Raw genomic sequence first — 23,241 nt, forward strand, 5'->3', positions numbered from 1 at the left:
ATTAAATAGTTTCAACAGAACTCAATATCATGGCTTAGCAAACCTACTGTGCTTGTTATTTGCTTATTCTTTGTTAAAGAAAATTAACAACAGGTCTTTGATTTATTGTAGCTCTTGTAATAAATCTGACAAACTACTGCACTACTGCCATCCACACTCATCTCAACTGGTAGCTTCAAATCACTGCCATTAACTTCTAAATAAATATATTTTAAATCACTCCCCATTTAATGCCCCCTTGAGGAAGTCTTGACCCATATAAACACAATTATTCCTGATTAATTTATAGAAACTAATTTAATTGAATAAGTAATGAGTTTCTTTTCCCAGTTGGGTAGGAAAACTAAAACAAAATATGCTTGTATCCCTCAAGAAGATGCAATAAAACTAAAATAATTTTGAACTAGGGACTTCTTATTTTTGTATATATAGTGGAAAGTAATTTCCCAAAAACTACTGCACCCTTGCATTTCTCATATGATACCAGAACAAATCAGCACATTACATTACTGCTACAAGAACACATTTAAGTGAAGATCATCAGGACAAGATCTGGGATCAGTCCAGTCTCTGAGACAGAACTCCATCACCCTTTCTTGAAAGCAAAACAGTGCAAGGTCAACCAAGTGGCATACCCCTTCCTCACCAGCACCAAAGGCAGTTGTATTTCCCATCACTGCTCCCAGTAATTTCAAGTAGCTCTTCCACCATGGATCTAAGCACTCTCTTCCTTTCTTTCAACTGTACTTGACAGCGGAGGCAAATATAACTGAACTGAGATTTGGCTGCTTCCATGGATTCTACTTCAGAGCTATATTTACAAAAGTGAACTTGCTGGAAGTTGCTAAAAGGATGAAAACTACTATAGCAATGCTTCAATATAACTAAAAGAAACAGGCAAAAGATAGGCATCTGCTGCAGCAGATGGGGAAAAGGAAAGGACACGACCCATTTGCCAGCCTCCTTTTCTAATTGATCCACTCCCGGTTGTTTCTCAAGTTGAAACAAGCCTCCGCATTCTGAATAAAGTGTTATAATTGGCTCTCTAAGTCTGCTTCTTAGGGGAAGGCAAGGTCCCTCTTCACCACAATTTGTCTTGATTGGTCTTCCTGCTGTGAGCATCCCGAATTCCATCTCTCCAGCTGTGTCCCTGCTTACCCCTCGTACTCCTGAAGCTTGTTCTACCTGAACAAGTTCACTGCTCTCAGGGAAGCAGTGTCATCCCTCCCCTCCAAGGGGCTGTTTGATCTGACCCAGACTATCAAAGGCTGCACTGCACAAAAGGATTGTCTGACCTCTTGCCAGACACACCCTTCCCAACAACTCATAACATCCACGTAGTAAATAGTAAACAGACATACCAATACATCTACTACCATGAGGACCTGACTGAAAACACCGGCATGGACAGCTCTCCTTCAGCAAGCCTGACTGATCTCAAATGGTGGGGAAGTTCCACGTCCCCCCTCAGGAGGATACGCATCTTGTTAACTTAAAGTCATCTATGCCAAGTGATGATGGGAGCATAACCAGGACAGCCTGGAGCTCCACATGGGCTCCAAAAGTTGCCTATAAGAAGTGCCTAGGCCAAGCAGAGCTCAGTGCTGCCATATCTACATTGCTGTGACTACTCAGTCTGTCTAGTTTAAAGTTAGTCCCCATCAGCTCCAGGCCCACCTGTAACTGCTGCAAAGGCAGGCAGTCTGATTATTCAGAACACACAGGTCTCCCACGAGGAGTAATTTTCACAGGGTCTACAGAAAAACACACTTCAGTACCTCCTTTCCTCCCCACCCAGCTGCTAAAGCAGCAGGCATTTCCTTACAAACACCCTACTGAATTTCTAAAGATGGTGTGCATGTATAAATAGAAGTGGTTTGGCATGATGAGATGGCAGGGAGCAAAACTGCCTCACTTCAATTTGCAACACTGAAGAGCAGCAGTCTAACTTTAGGTCACAGATCCGAGTTCAAAACTGCTTCCAAACGATGGAGGACATACTCATTCTTGAGTATCTTACAAACTTACAAAATAATTAGAAATTGTGAGAGATTTGCTGCAAAAGCGGAGCAAGGTAGCTTATTCCCGAGGGTCAGAAGATATTAGCTGCCTGTCTTTCATCAAGGAAAACTACTTCATAAGGCCCAGAGTTATTTTTGTAACCTGTAACATCCATTTGAGGTTATTATCTGGTCCATTGATCTAGGTCCCTTTTATTGTTATTGATTAATTCTACCCATCTTCAAAAACTTTATTTAAATTCTTAAAGGGAAAAAAAGAGGCATTTTTCTGGAGGTCTTTATGATATTAAAGGGTTTAAAGGGTTTTCCTTATTTTGAAATACCCTATATTTACATAGAATCTTGAGGATAAAGATCATTAGCACTCACTTTACAGTCTATTATGTAGTGGCACAAATAGAATCTATTAGAACCATGTGCTCAAAGGCTTTCTGCACCATTATAATACATAAACCAGAGAGACCCAGACAGGGACTAGTACTGCTCATCAACACTATTCCCAACACTAAAAAAACCCCAAAAACCTATTAGGAGAACCAAATAAGTGGCTAGGACACTAAAACACTAACTTCCCATTTCATTGACTGGTAGTTTTATCTTTGATCCAACAGCACAAACCCTCCCAGCAAGTTCCATTATGGCAAACAACCATACTCTCTATGAATACCACTGGGGGATGCTTTTTTTAAATTTTTAAAAAGTAAGTGACAGGGAATTCTGTCTGAAAACACGGAGCTGGGCCTGCTGATCATTAGAGTTGAGAACCTCCAAACCTAAACAATCTGTGCAGCACAAACAGAACAGGTTGAAAAGTGAGCCCCATGTTGCAATAGAAGAGATGGATGCACCTCTCAGCTGTACTCATGCAGAGCCATGTCTCCTCCCTCAGCCCTTTTGTGTTTAAAAGTACAATCCCCTATTCATTTTCCCTGTACACATTTGCATTACATGTTTCGTAATACAGGATGCTGAAACACAGCCAATATTTACACAGTTTTTATTTCTGCTTCTGCAGAACAGGAGCTGATAAGCTACTTTTTATTTCAGGTTTTGTTACTTCTAATTTCACACAGCGCAGATAAAACTAATCTATATGTCATGCAAGGAGCTAGGCCAGATAACAAGAAAAAGCCATTAGCTATTCCAATGACAGCATTATGTAAGTATTTGATGATGCATGTTATTGCCTCAGCTGGGCTCCTGCCCGACTAGTAATATTCCTGTTTCAGGTGACCTGTGCAAAAAGCACCAAAGATTCAGAGATGGATCTGCACTAGAATGTGCAGCAAGCCTGCTGCAGTGACTAGCTGATACCATGTGGATACTCACCTTGCTAGTCAAGGACACCCCTTCCTCAACAGGTGAGCATGATGCAGCCAAGAAACCAGGCACAGAAAACATCATACAACCTCTTATCCAGACCTCCCAGAAACTGAAGTGAAAAGAGGTACAATCGTCACATTCTCAGCTGAGATTCACTATGTCACACTCAGTATCACAAGGCAGGTCTGAAGATGGCAAGAACCAAATTACTACTTTTCACTCACTAAGCCTGGATGTTCCAGCTTTGCCCCAAGAGAATTTTCTAGCTTGTTGTAAGTCTCAGAGTGGCATACAATCAAAACTAGTTTGATATCTAAGCAATCCCATTTCTGCCTTTTAAAAGCCTTCCTGCTTTGACTTCAAGACATTGCACTTACAAATCTCATTCCTAACTCTTTTCAATACTTCTTAAATATTCATGTCTTTTTAGTCACTCTGTCATCAGCACTCTATACTCAAATTCCAGCAGCAGAAGCTACACATTTACCACACTGCATGCTCCAGTCATTTTTGCAAACAGAATTTTTACTGTTTTTACAATCTAACAAAGCAGACTTGGCACTCTTTCAATGCACACCTCAATCTTTTATTATCAGTAGGGCTCTGGTAGCATCTAAGTTAATTTGGACAGCAACCTCCTCCAGCAGAGTCAATTCTAGACAGGGATAATGCAGACAAATTGCACTGGACAGCAAACACACAGGAGCAGGAAAACAGTCATTACTTGACCCTGCAAAGCCAGGCTGCCTCTGCCCACCACTGCTGCGACCCAGAGGCTCCAGTACAGAGGGCAGCAGTGACTTCTGAGAGCCACAACACGGGAGCCACTGCTTCACCCTGTTCTTTTGCCAGCACTGCCAGCCCATCTTTGCTGTCCTTTCTACCTCTTCTATCCTCACCCCGGCACAAACCACTAAGTCCTGGTCCATCTCTGGTGTTTCATCCCAGGACACAAAGAAAAAGCCCCAAATCACAGCACCGGTGGCAGGATTCAGATAGTGTCTCTTCTCCCCAGCCTGGTCTCTCAAAGATTTCCTCTCTTTCTTTTTTCTCACCCCTCAGCTTATTCATTTTCAAACAATTCCACTCCAAAACCCAAAGTGGCCTCAACACACCAATTTTCTGCCATCCCACTGTCCTTCCCTTTGTGATATGTGCCTATTCCAATTGGTCTGCAAACCACTCAGAGAAGACATTTAATATTAAGCTTTTTGGAATAATTACACTATGACTTCACAATTCAAACAAAAATGCTGCTGCTATTAGATTATGTGCAAGTACATACATATACACATAAAAGTATATTCATATTCATTTCAGCTTAAATGGAATGACACTATAAACATAGATTTTTAAAGCAGTTTTGGTTCTCTAGATTACCTCCCTTTTTAATTCAGACCAGCCTTTCCCTTTTTCCCCATTAGATGATCTTAATTTTAGGTTTAAGTGGTAATAATTATTTGTTCGAAGCACAAAGAAGCCCCTGGAAGGGATTTTTGAAGAATAGCATCTCTAACTTCATTAATAGTCTCCTGATATTCAGGCATTAGCATTTCTTTAACTGCTCTAATGCTACAGGCTGCTGGCGGCTCTTGGGAAGGTTGGCACTGCTGCTATGATAGTGTTATGCTAAAGTTGGATGCATTTTTTGACAACTTATTATTGCAAGCACTCCCATTACAATATATTAGCTAAAACCAAGCCCAGAATAGCATTCTAACAAATATATGTCATGAAATAGGTTTTTGTAAAAATATAATTTTAACTATCTGTAATTTCTGTCTTGCCATACATTATATATGGGACTGATAATGTCAGCTGAAGCCCTCCATGAGGCCTGATCAGGAAAGAGCAAAAGCTGTTAGGGCAGGTTTTGACTGGCACACAACTGTGCTGGGGAACTGAGCTCTGAGCAAGCACCAATTACTGCGATGGAGGCTTTAACTCTCAACACACAATGAAACAGGATGCGCTTGACAGACAGTCAGGAATCCTGCTCTTTAACGAACCCTGACCTTCCACTCGATGCAAGAACTAACCCAAACTCATCTTCAAAATATGCTTGCTATCAACAGCTACAGGGAAGAGACAGCCTCAGACAGATAATCTGTCCTGTTCTCAGTAAAACAAAGCACTTTACAAATACCCCACAGTGACAATTCAGAAGTTCACTGCATGTCTCATGGTAGCTGCTCAGGTACAGTCTTGTGCTGACCAGAGATATTCCACTTCCAGGGAAATCAGTCACATCATCAAATGAACCATTCCTAAGAACAAACTGAAGTCAACCAGGGCAGCACAAATATTTTTCTTCAGCCATGCTAGTGCAAAACTTCACTACCACAGTCACTCCCCCACTGATAGTGGACCTGACACAGCTCTGCAATAATAGGAGAAGGCTATAAATTAAGAGAATGTCACTTAAATTGTTCTTTGTAGTTGCATATTGTAATCTAAAGGACCTTGAGGATCTAGACAATCCAGTCTGACCATCTCACCTTGTGCACTGACATCTAGGTTATTTTCTTCAGTATCCTTAAAGTCATGATTACATGGAAGTCTCTGGTTTAATTAACAACAACAAAACCACTCTTTATTACTTCCAGGAAGGGGGGAGGAAACACACACACACATACAAATGCAGGTCTTAAACACAGGAAACATTAGGGAAAAAAATCTAAAATGTATTTTGGAGAAGCTGTCAGCATTTCCTAACTCTGCTCCACAAGGCAACCTGCAGAAAGTCAGCCAAGTAATATTAACGGAATCTATTCCAGAGCTTTAAATAAATCAACCAGCATGTTACAGACCATTCTTCCAAGGCTGACAGTGCCCAGTGCTGCAAGCACACAGCATCACCCTCATCCACAACCAGGTCTTTGGCAGCACAGCCATTGAATGAGCAGCACTTCACTTTTCATAAAGCAGCAACCTGCTTTTCTCTGAATGATGTCCAGGTAACCCATTTTGAGGTGAGGAAATCCTGATAAAAGTCTTTGTTTTTTGCAAGTGTGCATTTTCTTTTCTTATATTACATAGGTTACTCACATTCATACCTGTTTTTTCATAAGCCTCTCACAAGCACAAATCTTTCATGCATTTTGTGCTTCACTGTGTTATGAGCCTATTACAAATCGTGATCTTAGCAACAGGGATATAGACTGTTGCATCAAACTGCTTATATTGCTTTAAGTGCATTTAATCCAACCATATTCTTAGCTCCATTAATTTTTAAAATGTTAAAAGGACATATTATATGCATGAGACACAGTTACACTGTGTAATTTTCACATCCTTAACTAGAGTCACATGCCAGTGTGGCCATACACTTAATAGTGTTTTCTTTGTTGGGTCAGTGAGAGGTTTACTCCTTCTGAATCATGATTTTATTATTGTTCCCCTGTTTTCATTACACTGAGGATGAAATGCTAGCTGGACTAATACCAATGACTTGCAGATACCTCCAAAAGCACTATGAAGGTAGTTTTAATAACTATGGTTACATTAAAGCCAAGAAGGAAAAGTATTTCATGGTAGCACCAGTAAATGAGCTATCAACTCCAGTGCCAAGATGCATTGAGGGAAACTGCATTCCCAGTGAAATATGAGTGAGAAGTCAGGGATGGCATTTGTACTGGCAGCTATCCTATTTATAGCATCCTGAATTAGGATATTGGGGAGTTACATTTTCAATAAAACTAAATTAAATCATTAGAGTTAAAAGCACAAAACTGAACCCTGCTAATTGAGAGGAGCTTGAAATGATCCTTGGATTCCACATTTTACCTGAAACTGCTGGATAAAATTGTCCTGTCTTTTGCATTCATAAAATCCTTCACATCTCTTGCATCACTCATTCTCTTAGCTCTGTAACACTAATGAAAAAGCACTAGATGCACCACATGATCTACAAAAACATGATCTGGCCCTTTTAAAATATTGTCAGAATTAAATTATCAATTCAAATCAGCAGCAATAAGTGAGAATCATTATCTGACATCTGCCACTTAGTAGTCTGTGATATATACAGGTAGTTTTACTATGATCCTAGATAGAAATATGCCAAAAAAAACATTCACATAAATGGCAATACTACTACTCTTCCAGCACTTTTACCTGTGTTAAAGCCCACACGAGAACATGGAATTGCAAAATCCCCTTTTATGAACCAAACAACTCCCAGCACTTCTCTTAAAAAGAAACAGATGCCAATTTCAGAGTTACAAGTGTTAATAAAGTGTCAACATGTCAGGCTATTAACAAGCCCATTTTTCCCTTTGAGCTATATGTACATGTCTCTCCATATAAAAAAATGTGTGTCACAGCTTGTTTGGGTTTCTTTTAACTAGAATTCATGCAAAAATAATGTAAAGATACACTCACCAGTTATTCATGATGAGTTTTCACCTGCAACAACTTCGGAAAAAAACCTTTCCTATCAGTTAACCTGTGCACAGAACAACAGCTGAAGGCTTTTATGCTGCAATCCCAATTCACTGCAAAGTGACTGGGTGGGGGCAAATCATAAATGAAATTAACTCTCTATGAAAAGGTAAAAAATGAAGGAAAAATTCTGCTTCATACAAGGTTTTATTAGAAATAATACTTTTCCAACTGTGTATATATATACACACACTGGTATATAAATATATACATATATCTATAAAGTCATCAACCTCACACATACCTCTGTTTTTTCTTTCCATTTAAAGAAAATAAAAATTTTCTTTGATATACAGATCTGGAGATCTATTACACAGTCACTTAAAAAGGCAGCAGGCATTTTAAGCAAGTTTTTTAAAATTAAAAAAAAAAAGTTGAGTTGCAATCATGGAAAAATAGGATGTAAGGGAAAGATGCAACTGTGACTTTGAGGGGTATTTTTTAAAAGAAAAAACAAGTTGTCTTTATTCTATATAGCTATGCTTTAAAAAGCAAATAGAAGTTTTTCTTCAGCTTTCTGTCCTCAAAAACATTCCAAGATGTGTAAGTATGGTGTTACAAAACACTACTTCAGAAGAAGCTAAGCACACTTAATAGGATTAGATTTTGCCATTACAAAAGCGAATATCCTACACACTGCTTTTTTATGTAAGTAAAGCAGATCTAGATATATGATGTATATAAGCAAGTTACAAAGTCAGCATGTAAACACGAGCACAGATAAAGCAAGCATACCCATGTGTGTGAGCCTGGCTCCCATCACCTCCCTGGAAGAAGCATCTACTTAAAGGTTTACTCAATTAAGAGCAGCTGAAACACAAGTTCTGCACTTGCAGCACCACTTTAAGGAAGTGCATAGTAAAGGAATTTTATTCGTCTCCCACATCCTCATTTTGCCACAAACAGTTTCTGAAACAGGGAGAGCAGTTCCACTTGTTCTGAAGTGGAACCCACTTGCCAGACATGAGACAAGCCAGGAACTCTCCACTAATCATTTTGGCTGTCTCAAACAGGAATCAGCTTACACAAGCTCACCGGTGCTGAAAGAGCTGGAATCACTCCCCAGCTGCCTCTGAAACAGGTGACTCCAAAGATGAAAGAGCTTTCCATCCAAGTGATGCCAAGCCATTCCTGGCACATTGCACACATACAACAGAGTCACCACTACTGTCATGGAGATATTAAGTTCACATTGATTGGAACATATGCCACACGTCTGGCCAAAGCACAGCACGCCTCCTGAGAGCATCTTCTCAGCTCCCCACGGCCTGCACACATGGCAGCCTCCACTGGGCAGTCAGCTCCAAAGGTCATCCCTCTGAACTCCCCTGGAACAGGGCAGGACATGAACAGCCCAAACACCACCTTACAGTGTCCCTAAGATTATCAGAAACCCTTCTGGATAACAAGGGCTCTTCACTACCAGAGTCACTGGTCTTGGAAAGCATTTTGCAAAGTCTTCATCATCCTTCCATCACAGATTTCTGGATATTCCTCAAGTCCTTGCATTCTCCACTACTCCGAGAACAATCCCCAAGATCAGAAAAATAACACCTTCCCTAATGAGCAAATTGCTCTTGAAAGAAGATTCACGCTGGTCAGGTTGCAGCTGTTCCTTTTCTCTTCTCTTCTTTGTTTGGGTTTTCTTTTTCATTAAGAAACAGTATATACACACAAAACCATCACTTTCTTTGAACTCATTTCCTGCTGGAAAAGCTCAGTTAGTTAACATGATGTCTTATTTTAAGGGCAATTCCACTTTCTCTTCATACAAATGCTCCAAGACTCTCCAAGCACTTTCTCCAAGACAAATGCTGTCTAGAGTGCACATTTGCTAGTAATTCCTAATCATATAATAACATCATTTAATAAGGTCTATTCAATTTTAACAATAATTAATACACAACATTTAATGTTTCACATACCCAAGACCTTGTACCTTACCATAAAGTAACCCTATTTTCTTTTACCTAACTTCCACTAGCACCCCATTTAACTATAGGAAAGCTCTCTTGGAAACTGAAGCAAGCATCGATATTGTCACTCAAAAGTCCAATATGTCTGCAAATTAAAAATTTGGAAACCACCATGAAGAAAGGTCACAGAGACAAAGCAGTCCTCCTATGAGTCACATCTTATTGGGACTAGAAGATGGCCACTGAATGGGACAGGTGAGAAGCAGAAATACTGTGGAGGGAACACAGGTGCCCTCTGAGGCACAGAGGAGAAATGAGGAAGTTGGAGTTACTCCCTTATCAGGCCAATTCTAACATTACTTAGGAAATTCTTGCACTAACTCTTTTACTTTGATGCACACCAATGTGAGAATTGCATCAGCCTTTCTATTTATCACCACACATATAATGTTTTTGTCAGTTTTAAGGTAAAATTTCATAGAGCAAAAAACCTCAGGTAACTTTTTTTTTTTCTTACTCCACTGAATGAAGAGATAAAACATGGAACCTGAAGGCTTTTATCCTCCCCTCTTCAAAGTATCACTAAATCAACCACAGCATCTTAAGACAACAAAAATCCTAAATTAGTTTACACACTTCAAGCATCATCCATCTTGTAGAAAAGCCTTTCACAGGCAAGAACTTGGCCAAACAAAAATTATATCTCAAAAAAAAAAATTGATTCTCTTAAAAGTACATTTTCTTGTAGCAAGACAGAACAAATTCAGGTTTAAAATACTGGCCCAGAACCTTACAGTGTGTTCTACAGAGGTGATGATTTTTAGTTGCTGAGATTTTCATTACCAGTACTCGTCATCCCACAAGCATCGGGACAGGCACACACAGACTTTTGGTGGAGTTGGTGATTCACCACCACATAAATTCTTTCCACCTAAGAAATGTTTGTTGGTGGGGCCCCTGTGACTCACCTCCACTGCACTTTCTTCCCCATCATCACAGTCCCTTGGTGGGGTGCTGGTGATTTATTAACCAGCAGCCCGTCATCCGAACTCGAGCAGCTTGCCAGATGACTACACAGTGACTGCTGCTTCCTGAGGGAATTAAAAGTGTTCTTCCTCACCAGTCTGTATGAGTGTATAGTACTCACCACTGTATGGTATGTGAGCTCTGAAAACAGAGCTGTTCCACTACTATTCCCATTCTGCCTTGTCCTACTGTTTCACTGGAACACCATGGTGAGGTAACTACAGAACACTAACAAAACAAACACAGGAACTCACAGCACTGTGAAGCCACTTCCAGACAGCCCATCAGGCTGAACCCCAGCACCAGGAACAGAATCTCTTAGCTATAACATCACAAAGTTAATGATGCCAGCCAGAAGTCCAGTAGCGCACACTTTGTGCTCACCAACTACAGACTTACCCTAACAGAGTTGTCTATTAAGGAATAACTCTATTATTAAAAAACCAGAAAGGAATCTTGAGGCAGAAGTCAGGAATTGAAAAATAAATAAACAAACAAAACCACAAAAACAACCAACCAACAAAAAGCACCAAAAAAACCCCAAACACATGCCCCTCAGACAGCAAACTCCAAAAAAGTTCTGTCCTGGAAGAAACCCAGAAATAACTCTGAGGAGGCCAAAGCATAGAGCACACACACAGAAGACTTGAAAACATTTGAATCCAAAAAGTGCTGCTCATACATATTTCCATAGGACAAGAATTACGTGTTTATAACTAATATTGGTGCTGACAATGGAGGTGTTCCTCACTACTGCACTCTCCAGCCCCAAGATCCAAGCCTTGTGACTGTTCATATCTTAGCTAGTCAGTTGAAGATATAAACGGTGCTGAAAGCTCCAGAAAGGAAAAGAAAATAGGCCTGTGGTCACAGTTAGCAGTATGTACAGGGAAGATTTTTCAGATGACTTTTAGGACTCTATTACTAAAGGTTACTTTTCTCCTTGGTATCCTGTCACAAGTTTTCCATTTGCCCTGTGTTTCCAAATGGCCTTCCTATAGAACAAATATTTTCAAGTACAGGTATTAGCTATTTAAGTACTTTCAAAAAATATTTTCTACTTGCTTTTTATGTCATATTATCTATGACATGCTGTTTCTTTTCTTCTCAGCTGTAGAAATGAGTCTATAGATCAAATCTCTAGTACCCTGTTCTTCGTTCTGCTCTACTTGAGGTTACAGCCATCAGTGCTCTCCATGTTCCTTTGAGCCCTCCACGGCTCATTGATGCCATGACAAGAAATTTAAACAGGTAGCACATTCTGTGCTGCTATCAGTGATGAAGAGTTACAGCCCGGGCATGGACTTAAAAAAAATATAAAAAAAATAGTTATGCCATATTACTTTGGTTGTGGTCCTCCTTATGTGCTGTAGTGAGAAACTGATGCTATTTAAACTTCAGAACACTTTCTTTTCCATCACCTGTCAGTCATTCACAGTTTAGATTACCAATTACTTCTACACATGTATATAAAAAGATCCCTACTGCTCTGAAATGCTAAAGCTCTCCAAAAACGTTTTTCCCAAAAAGTAGGCCATCCTGCAAAAGCAGATAGATATTCATGCTGTGTACAAAAATTCCCATATCTGTTACTTCCATGACATTTGGAAAGATAATTTATTTATAAGCAACTCACATCTTTCCTATTACTGGTAATTTATTTTCTCATTATGTTTGCACCTATAAACTCAAAATTACTGATCTACAAATTAAGAAGAGGCACGGGAATAGCAACATGATTATGTTGTATTCTGCACATCACATTATCCCTTTCAAACAGGAGAATGCACAGGCACATAAGAGAGGAGCACTTTTATGGCTATCCAAGCTACTAGAAGCAACACTTACACCTTGGAAAGTCAATGTGTCAGTGACTGCAGACAGTGGAAGAGTCATCAGAAGATGACCACAGTTAAATAAATCAAAACCCACATCTCACACACCCCTCTGGCTATAATAGGTTGCAATTGGAAAAATATGGAAAAAAAATATTCCATAGGAAACTGAGCAAGAGCTTGCAACAGCCTACTGTCTCCAAAAAACAAATCACAGCCAGCATTTCTGTGCATACCCTCTGACTCAAGTTGGATCTAATGGAAGAGGATGAATAAAACAAGTATCCACCTCAAGCTCAATAAGGAAGGAGGCTATAAATTCTCAACCAATTAGTCAAACCTCATCAGGATGTGAGCCCATAGCTTCCTCCTGCTCATGCCAGAATGGATGTGGTTTTCCAGCTGTTTAGGCAAGGAAACTCTCAACACTGTTAGTCCATCCCATAAAAATACATTTTGTTTACATTCATATTCAAGGAATAAGACTGAAGAGGCTGCATTCATACAGGAAATATTTGTGACAATTGAATGCAGAGAAAGGTGGGGGCAGCACAGCTTTACCTCCAAGCCAGTCAAGACACTTCCTTTCCCCTCCTGCAATCAGCAGGCACAGTAACAATCCCGAGGCAGAGAGTGAGCACAGCCTTCTGACACAACAGAGCACTCAGACCCACTGCAAACTGACAGCTCACCTCAATCCTGGCTGCCACTGACTCCTCAGGTGCTGCAGGTTATCCTTTCCACAATGCAACCCCTGCCCCAGCAAACCATTTCACACAGAGCCCCAGGGATGTGCAACACGGCACATGACCAAATGCAAAACCGCAACACAAGAACAAGAGCATCCTCAGGATGCTACAAGTCTCTCCCTAGTTAGCACTAAGAAAACTTTGCTTCATCTGCATATATTCTAGTGCCAGATATATACACAAAACAAAGAAAAAACCTCAGCCTGTAATATCTGTATATTTTACAGGAAAAAAACCTTACCGCAGACAAGTATACATTGTAGCAGATGCATATCCCACAAATCAGCAAGTCCAAGATCACACAGCATCTTCTTTCCCTGCTATCCAATTACTCAACTTCCACACTCATGCACGAAATCTGATAAATTTTCACCATTTTAAAAAAAAATTTCTGATTATTGCTTCTGCAGCTTTTACAAATTAGATTCTGAAAGCAAAAGTGAGAAAAATAAGGACAAATTCAAGAAAATCTAAACTAGTGCTATTTTCATGCATTAATAATCAAATGCACAAAAATAGTTTTGCTAGTGTTATACTGTATATAAATTAAAGGTCTACACAATTTCAACTTTTTCTGGAACACATACTATCAAAAGCTTGAACAATTAATTCTAAAGCAAAAAATGCATTTGTATACTTTGTAAATGCCCCTTGCACTGAATAAAACAGCCAATATATTTATATGGTTTTATTCCATTTCATTCTAGGTATTTTGTACCCAGAGAAACCTTTGTGTCAGAATTCCTCAGGCTGAATTACACAAGGACATCCATGAAGCATACAAGCATTTATCATTCAGTACACATAGAATTAGGCTATACAGACACTGCAAAAAGAGCACTGTATCACCCAATAACTTTGTTTTCATAGCTTTACCCAGTGTATCTTTTGTTATGACAGCTGCAAAAATCACCCCATTACTCAGCCCTCTGCTCCCTGCTCAGCATTACATCCCTGTTTGCCTTTTGCCCACATCGATTCACACATGCCCTGCTACACTGGCAAAATCAGAAGATTCATACTAGCGGTGGTACCAGCATTTACTTTTTTGTTCCCTCACAATCAGGTTTACAGCACTTTCCTCTTCAGTAATACCAGTGGCTAGAGTCTGCATCCTCAGTATTATCTTTGTTTCAGCTACTGCACTTTCCCCTTAGCTGCCTTTCATCATCAGCCCACGCCACTAAATTAACCTGTCTTCTCTTGCACCAGCAACCCTGAGGTTGACCACACTCCCCTTATTTGTACATCCACATATTGTCTCCATATAGGTCTTCTCCCCTGCATTTTCCTCTGGCTGCTGGCGAGTTCAATTCATTAACAATCACCAAGAACTGGCAAAAGCACCCGCTGTGCCCTGTCAAGACAAAGTAGAACCAATGGTGCCATCTCTTCTAAGTCTGGTACTTTCCAACAGGAGTCATTATCTCATAAAGGTGGAAGGATAAAATGGGAAGGGTTTTAAAGTAGGAAACACAGAGTAAAAAGAAAGAACAGGGTGAGATGAACCTTTGCACAGACACCAATTACTCCCTCGCCTTACACAGAGGCTCAGTGAGTGACCTTGCAGTATTGCAGCTGGGAAAAGCAACTTCCAGAAGTGTTTCACCACGTTGTAGGCAGTTGCATTTATTTCCTCACAACTGAATAAGCTAAATGGGGAATTTCAGAGCCACATTTTAAAATAACTCAAAACGTTTTAGCATATTCATTAGACAGCTGTGTAAATTCTGTCTCCTGCCATTCTTCTGATCACTCCAACAGGAAATGCCACTCTGGAAGCTGGCACTTCTGCAAAGCAAATGTGATATTGTATCGACAGCAGACTAGTCAGTGCAAACCTCTGACTCAGTGCTTTTTGGCAGTTCCAACAGCTGCCTCAGGAACAGGGCAGAGAGGAGGCAAACCAAAGGTAAAAATCATTACACTTCCTTCCCTGAAGCTAAGAAAATCTACCTCCAACAAAAACAGGGCTTCATCCTAAGAGTTTTCAAAGATGGTCTGATATGCTTTGGTGCCTCCAATATTCAGATCCTCACACAGATGCAGATATATACAAGAGCATTACAAGTGCGAGAACAGATAAAGAATTCTCTTCCAAAAAAACATCCACACTCAAGGCTTTTGCCTGCAAGAATTTCATGAACCCTCAGAAAAACAGAGAACTACATCTACTTGAACATTTGTCTAAAATGTTATGGTTTACATTCCTCTTTCTGATTTATATGCACTTTGTAAGGCATCTTCCAATGCTGGATAGATTTCCAAGTACAGTTAGTTCACTACATGCTAACAGAGGCAGTTTTAAGACTTGAAAAATATAGCCAAAAAAATCTGTAAAGCAGAGTTGGAAAGTTCTCACTTTCTCCTAAATAAATCATACTCAAGAAGCAAAACTTGGTAGACAAGTTGAATATTCATATAGAATTTAGACATTTAGAAGACTTGCACATAGAGAGATTTTGGAGCCTTCAGGCTGCAAGTGTTTCATGACAGAATTGGCATGAACTTAAAATGCAGTCTAAGTATGTGAAAAATGAAAATGGCAAACCACAAAGAAGCCAACCTTGCATGTGTCCTTATCACTTCCACTTTATCCTTATTGTTAATTATGATGAATACAGAAGATGCACGTGGTTCAGAGCCAAGGAAAATCCTTCCATGTTTTTGTAGTAAACTCTTAAGTCTGAATTTCCAATATCATAGAAGGTAAGTAATAGGAATAACATTACAATTCATTTACTAGAATGCCATAAGTCTACCATAAATCATTATCTTCCTACATAAAGCTGGCAAAAAAACCCAACTAAGATGCCATTAAAAATACAGAAATAAATACTGAAAAATGCCAATAAGAGATCAGACTCCACAGACCTTGGTCCCTTGAACGCCAGAAAGAAGCTATCCTTCACAGACAAGTTTATTGGAGTACAATGACAACAGTCAATCCATTTTGTAGAACTTTGTCAGCTATTTCAAAAAACTATAAGGAAGTTAGAAAAAAATAGCTAAATTAAAAGCTGAGAGGAGACCAAATAAACATAATGGCAATGACATGGCAGAATTGTTTGGATTCCATTTCAAAACCAGAAAGAACTCAAAATGTGATCATCAAACACAGGCCCAAAGAGATGAAATTTCTTGGCTAATTCTTATATTACCAAATAGCCTTCTGAGCAATAAATCACATAATCCAGGAGTTTCTGCACTTCAGCTGCACCTACACTTGGAGAAGCCTTCAACACTGAGACTGCTTTCCCAGGTACAGGTCCAGCCTGTTTTCCTCTCGTCCATGCCATGACAGAAGAGGACAGCAGACTTGCTCCAGGCAGTGGCAGCTGTCACACAGGCAGGGTCAGGAGGACAAATCCCTGAGCTGCATGCAGCTGCAGCAGAACCCACTGCATTCCCAGAGAGGATGAAAAACAATAAACGCCCTACCTCTACCTTTAGGCTTTTTATAGTTAATATATTCCTGCAGCAGTGGAAGTTCCCTGCAGGAAGTTCCCTACGTTGTTCACCAGTAGACTGCGGTCTAAAGATGCTTCCACAGCCTTGGATCTGATCCATATTTGAGGTAGTTGTATTTTAAATAAATTAAAGGCCAGTCCAGGCATTCAGATTTCTTACTTTCTCAGTGCTAGAGTCTGCATCCTCGGTATTATCGTTGTTTCAGCTACTGAAACAAACTGTGTGTGGTCTCAGGGCCTCACTCTAATTTACAGGACCTCCTTGTTCTCTTATTATGTCAGAAGAGAGAAACGTGTTACCCAAATGTCTCAAGTTTCTCAATTTCATGATTTTCAGCTACTTAGTACTGCCACCTCTTCTAAGATTGCATTTTCTCATTTACTTTAGCAGCTTCAGCTTCCCTCTGAACTACCCATCCTGACATCAGCCTGACTGAACACAAAAAAGCCCATTTGAAGTTTCTGAGGAGAGACAGCTGAAGTTACACTGAGTGCCACAACTCAGTTCCTACCCCAGGGTATGGTTTTTACATGTCTCAACAAATAAGTCAATAATTAAATATAACTATAAATTTAGTAGCTTCTAGTATCTCATACATTAATAAAAAATGAAATACAACATTCTACAATCCCACTTAAACTAAATATTTAGTTAAAAGCTGTAACTACTCATCCATGAAGGCAAACTGTGCTGTGAAAGATCTCAACAGAAGCACCCCTTTTCATGTTCTCCAATACACACAAAGACTGTGTTACATGGGGCTATGGCTGTTAGAGGCACCAGTATTTTATATTTTTGTCTCCAGAAATACAATTATGAGAAATGGTGGAAGATTGATATTAGGCAGCTGTTTTGGGGGCACAGGCTTGCTGAACAGACCAGTTTCTGGAGGCTCAGGACACTTGCAGACCCACAGTTAAAACTTACCCCATGCTCTGAGATGATCCAAGAATTCCTGTACAGTAAGGCTACAAGGCAGGCTTCATGACTGCTACTCCTTTTTACTTCTTTTCCATATTTCTTCTTTTTAAATATACAATCCACCTTTCACTTCTTAGTCTACATGTTTTAAAAACTTAAAGACTGTGCCTCAGTAACGGTCACCTCTTAATTTTCATTCCCTCTGTGCTTATTTTTTGTAAGTGATATGGGTGGTAGATCACAGAAAGAGATGGAGATCTCACATGGAAAAGTCTTTAAGTTATGCAGCTCTCCATCTCAGGAGCTGCCAAAAACGTGCTCTTAGAATCAAAAACTACACCAGACTTCTCAATTACCTCACTTTGAAGTCAAAGCAAGTAAGGCAGTGACATTTATGATTAACAGGAAAGAAGGCACTGTGACCCTTGTATTACAGTGTGGGATCACAGCTGTGCCAAGCTTACCTGCTTCTATTGAAACTCCCATCATCTAGTAAAGCTGAGAGCTGCAAGTAGGACCATCAGCATACAGGTTTCTCTTCTTTCTGTGATATACTGGATTCTTACCTTCTTTCACAAAGCTTAAATAAACCTAAGAAATTCTGTTCATGCTTTAGGCTTGGAATTTACATAGGTCATTTTTGTTTAGGAAGCCCTTCCATCAAACTCAAACTATGCTCCTTGTACTTTCAAAGTTGTGTCATTTAAAGAGCTGTGTTTCCAAGAGAAATACAACAACTACATAATTTCAGCTTCCATTTTTACCAAGCAAACCTCTGCTTCCTGTTGTGGACTTAAATTATGCTCATTTTACTACAGATATTTGTTTCCTTTGTTATCCATGGCCCATCTTAAAAAGGGGAACTTTCACAGCAGTCCACCAGCCTTCAAATGCTCTAAAGAAACATAAGTGGCCATCTATTTAAAGAGTTGTTTTTCTAAAATCAGAGAAAAATATTTTAACTTTGGATAGAATGCAAAATTGCCACTCAAGTCAGCAAAATAAGACTTTGGACAACAAACCAAAACCAATAGTGACGTCCCACAATCTTTTCCTATTTACACTGGATGAAAAGAGAGTACTGGACACTGACCAAGCAAATGCAAAAAGAGTTCTTTTTTTTGTAGCAACCTTTCAATTCCAACTTTCAACTTCTATCCAAGTCTCCCACCCTCTTCACTGCAATTAATCATCCTGAAAAATGTGATACCTGATGGGTTTTTTCACCTTTCTGGTCCTCATCTTTTAAGACAAACTCCTTCAATGAGAACATTCAACTCCATAAAAGGTTCATAGCTTTCACTCTTCACTCCTTTTCTTCTAAAGCTTCAATCTCTTCCTTGTGCAGGCAGCAAAAACAAAAGCTGCCAAATTTCTCTGTATATAGCAATTTATCCTTCCATAAATCAGGCCTGTGACTAACACCACTTCTGATATTGTTGGGATTACTGAAGCCTGAAGAATATTTTGAGCCATTCCTTGTGCCCATTCAGGACTCTACCTTCCCTTTCCAAGGCTAGAGCATTCTCCAGCCCTCCACACAACTGCTGCATCCCTCCATTGTGTGGGATGTGGGACATGCACATCCTTGCCCAGGTGACTTTCCTAAGCTGATGCTGAAGTGCCATCCCTGGATCCGTTTTTTGCAGCAGGTTTTTGTCACTCCTCCTCCTCCTGAACAATACACACATTCAGAGGAGCACACAAGAGTAAAGAACAAACGTCATCTTACTTGAAACATCATCTTACTTGAGTAATACAAAGGAGGCCCTCACTGAAGTTGAAAAGGCAGAGTTTATGGGATACAAAGAGAATGAGGAATAGATGTGGGTGGAGAAGTGAATAATCTTTTGTAGGTTCTTTTGTGGTCTGACATTTTTCATCTTCATACTCTCCACAATTCAACTTTCCTATGAAATGCAGATTTTGCTTATTTTCTAGATTTACTCACAGCTCTCAGTAATTACACGTGTGCATTTATGCTTGAGATTATTTTAAATTCTGAGCTTCTTGCCAAATTTCATTGTGGGTAAACACCTTTAAGTACCTAAAGCCAAATTTGTGTTAAGTACAATATTTCTCATTCCTCTTTTTTTCCTGGAGTGCTTCCATGTGCTCATACACAACTGCTCTGCTCCACTTAACTGATGACTGATGTTTTTCACACCCATACACATTTTTTCTGAGATGTACTGTGCCCAGCTCTTCCTATTACTATGTAACATACTGAAATTTTAGCAACTGCTGTTGCATTACATGTGGCTGGTTTAGATCTATATTTTACAGTGTTCCTGGAACAACTAATTAAGCATGTACTGTTTGACATTTCTTAGCAGGGACTCTCTAAAACTAAAAAATAATAAAAAAACCCCAGTAATTTAAGCATAGCTACTCAAGATCTGAGACATCTATCCTAAACCTTTGGGACACTTTTTGGTTTCATTAAAATTCTTTACAGGAAAATATACAAACCCAGGAAATGATCAGAGATCAATATACAATATAAAAAATATATAATCATATAAGCATCATGTAATCTTCCATTACCCCCCCAGGATCTGTATGTAGCTAAAAACAAAACAGTATTTCTGATACTAGAGAATAACAGCCCTGTAAGACATAAAAGTACTTCTGGCTGTGAATTGTTTGGGGATTGTGGGGTTTTTTTCCTTCATTAATTCTTTATCTCTGTGGAAAACTTCAGTTAATCCAAATTTTCTTTAAAATGAAGAGAGAATTTCATCTCTGGAAAAAGACTACTCAGGGGATCACAATCCCCTGGCAATTGCAGGTTTTTAAACTCATTAACCTCCCTAGACTGCTATCAGGAGGCTCTCAGTACTTACAGAACTAAACAGCAAACACTCTCAAGTGCTGAGATGTCACCACTGACAATGAATGGCCTCGACCTGGAGGGCTGGAAAGCTACCAGCTCTGGCCAAGCATTTGCTACGTTTACATTGAATTCTTGGACTGGATTCCAAATTCAGGCCTTGGCACTGGCCCATCTGTATCCCTAGCAGTAATAAATTATGCAGTTAAGAATTTCATACTGTTTTAAGAACCTCAGCTGACAGTGCCTTCAACACAAACCAAGTGTTCTCAGAACATCACGGAACAAGTGCTTCAGTCCCGGCCAGATAAAATTACTTAAGTAAAGTTCAGATTTGACTGAGAATACCTGCTAGATGCATTTCAAAAAAATAACATGAGAACCCTTGTAAATCTACAAAATGTTATTTCTTTTCAGGAATGAGAAAACACTTCCATTACACTGCTTCACTTCCAATTCCCAGGAAAGTCCTACAGCTGCTGAGCCCAATATCGAGAGCCTCCAGAGGCCTCCTTGAGCAAAACCTACATAGGGCTGAAGTTCCACTTGGGGGCTGTTGGGGAAACTGTTGTAATACTGAGACTTCAAATAAGTCTGCATTATAATAAAACTTCATACCAAAGTGTCAGGGAGGTTCCCTATTGAGTAATAATAAAAGGAACAAAAAAATGAGAAGCTCTACAATTCCTCAGACAAGGTAATATGCAGGCTGCTGAGGAAGATGCACCCAAGACTAGATGGATATCCACAACCACCACCCTGCAGTCCTGCAAGCATATCTCACTTTTTTCCACATCATGCATACATGACCTGGAATTTATCATTTACCCCCAGCATCCATGCACCAGCAGAACATGGGAGGGATTTGTACACAAACACTAAGTTGCATATCATAATGAATTACTTGAAGAATGCACTAGCCCTGCATGACATGAATCCAAAATTACACAGAGACAACACACAAAGCCATGGAATGGCTGCTCTTTGCAAAAGGAACTGGGTGAAGAGAGGAAAAGTGTGGGTAAACAAACTGATGTTTGGCTGCACAAAACTAAGTCTATGATGATAAAACTATTTCATTGGAGAATTCCTCCTAGAAGCATTTAGGCACTAAGACAGAAAAAATAAAACTGCTGTGAAGTCCTGAACAAAAGCAGTACAGCAAAGCTTTTTATATGGGATTTCTTAATGCAATGTATCACAGTACTGTAATTTAGATTAAGAATAAAAACAAATTAAAAAGAAATACTAAATCTGCACTAAATAAAGTGCTCTGAATAGTTTTGGCTGTACAATTGTATAAATCACACACACAAAGATCCCAGCTATGAGAACACTAGGATTTGTGGATCAATATCTAAAAAACTATTGAAAAATAAAAGCCACTCCAGGTATTCCTACCAGAAGCTACGTTTTTAAGTAGCACTGCCTAAAGGAATTTGCTGAACCTTGATTTCTTCTTACTAGGAAAGTATAAAGTAGAAAACTTAGGGTTTAGACATTATCCCATCAGTGAGCTGTATTTTAAGTACATATACCATGAATGTTTACTACTGAAGTTCTGCAGTAAAAAAGCTTCTTCCAAACAGGTTAAAAGCCAGGTAATCAGAAAGCCATCTGGATAAATTAAACAAGAGTATCGGTGTAATTTCTCACTAAGTCTGAACACTGGCAGCTCCAGCTGAAGCCAGGCTTCAGCCAGCCTGTCACTCACAGAAGAAACTGGACTTCAGAGCTCCTTTAAGCCACAGGGCACCAGTTATTTCTGCTACCCTGATGAACCAGTTCCTACCTAGAAACATCCTTCCTGCACTAAGTCTAATCCTGGTCTCATTCAGACTCAGCGGTGGAAGTACTCATTAGGCTTATAAGGAGGGCAGGACAGGAAGAAAGTGAGATACCTAATCTTCTTGTGGAGAAGGAAAACCTGAGGGCACCTATCTTCAAAACAAGACTGCTAATTTATATTTTATATTTATATAACTCAATTGGCCAACACTGTAGACAAGCAGTAACATCAAACATCAGCCTGCCGTATTGCAAATAACTATTTCAGCCCTCTCTCTGCAAAGCAGAATAGCCTGAGATATCACCAATCTATTTTCTCATCTAAACACAACAACTTGTATCAAACCTTCTCTGCCTTCTGCTAGTTTTGCCAAAATTTGGCCACTAACCAGGAATTATGAATTACATTCAATACAGCAACAGGCCTCCAAATCCTAGCGTTCACTTCAGAAGAAAGAAAAGCATTCAGACATGGAATGATAGACTCAATGTAATTTATAGCCATGTATACCCCAGTCTGCATTGAGAGGACATTTCAGATATGATCAAAGAAAACACCATTAAATGCTAAGTCCAAAGCACCTGCACTGAAGAGTTCAGGGAACTCCAGAACACAACAGGCACACTGATAAAAAAGAACAGCAACAGCCTAGAAAGGCATGAATGCACCAGGCACTTAAAAAAAAGATTACATAATATTCAACATCTTATTTTCACTGTCTTCTGACAGACCAGTTGTGATCTGTATTGCTCTCAGCTTGCCACTTCTTTCTACCATTCCAATGCTCAAAAGCTGTGCTAAATTTCCCAAGGGCTCATCACTCAGTAAGCACGCCTGTCTGAATGTGCTCCTGTGTCTGCTGTAATAGCTGCTTCCACAAATGAACCTCACAGAATTCCTAACAAATCCACGGT

The 23,241-nt window shown here is 39.5% G+C and overlaps 1 protein-coding gene across 11 annotated transcripts in view; it reads right to left on the reverse strand.

Annotated features, from left to right (window-relative positions):
• Positions 1-23,241, reverse strand: part of KCNMA1 (potassium calcium-activated channel subfamily M alpha 1) — a 423,839-nt gene that overhangs the window by 384,401 nt on the left and 16,197 nt on the right. Inside the window, exon 1 of one of the 11 annotated variants that reach the window (XM_063405916.1) lies at positions 10,672-10,826. The exons of the other annotated variants lie outside the window; for them this stretch is intronic. The gene's annotated coding sequence lies outside the window, so the exon portion shown is untranslated. Of the gene's footprint in view, positions 1-10,671; positions 10,827-23,241 lie in introns of those variants that run through there. 11 annotated transcript variants of the gene reach the window in all.

Source organism: Prinia subflava, chromosome 9, assembly GCF_021018805.1.
Source record: "Prinia subflava isolate CZ2003 ecotype Zambia chromosome 9, Cam_Psub_1.2, whole genome shotgun sequence".
Classification (NCBI taxonomy): Eukaryota; Metazoa; Chordata; class Aves; order Passeriformes; family Cisticolidae; genus Prinia; species Prinia subflava.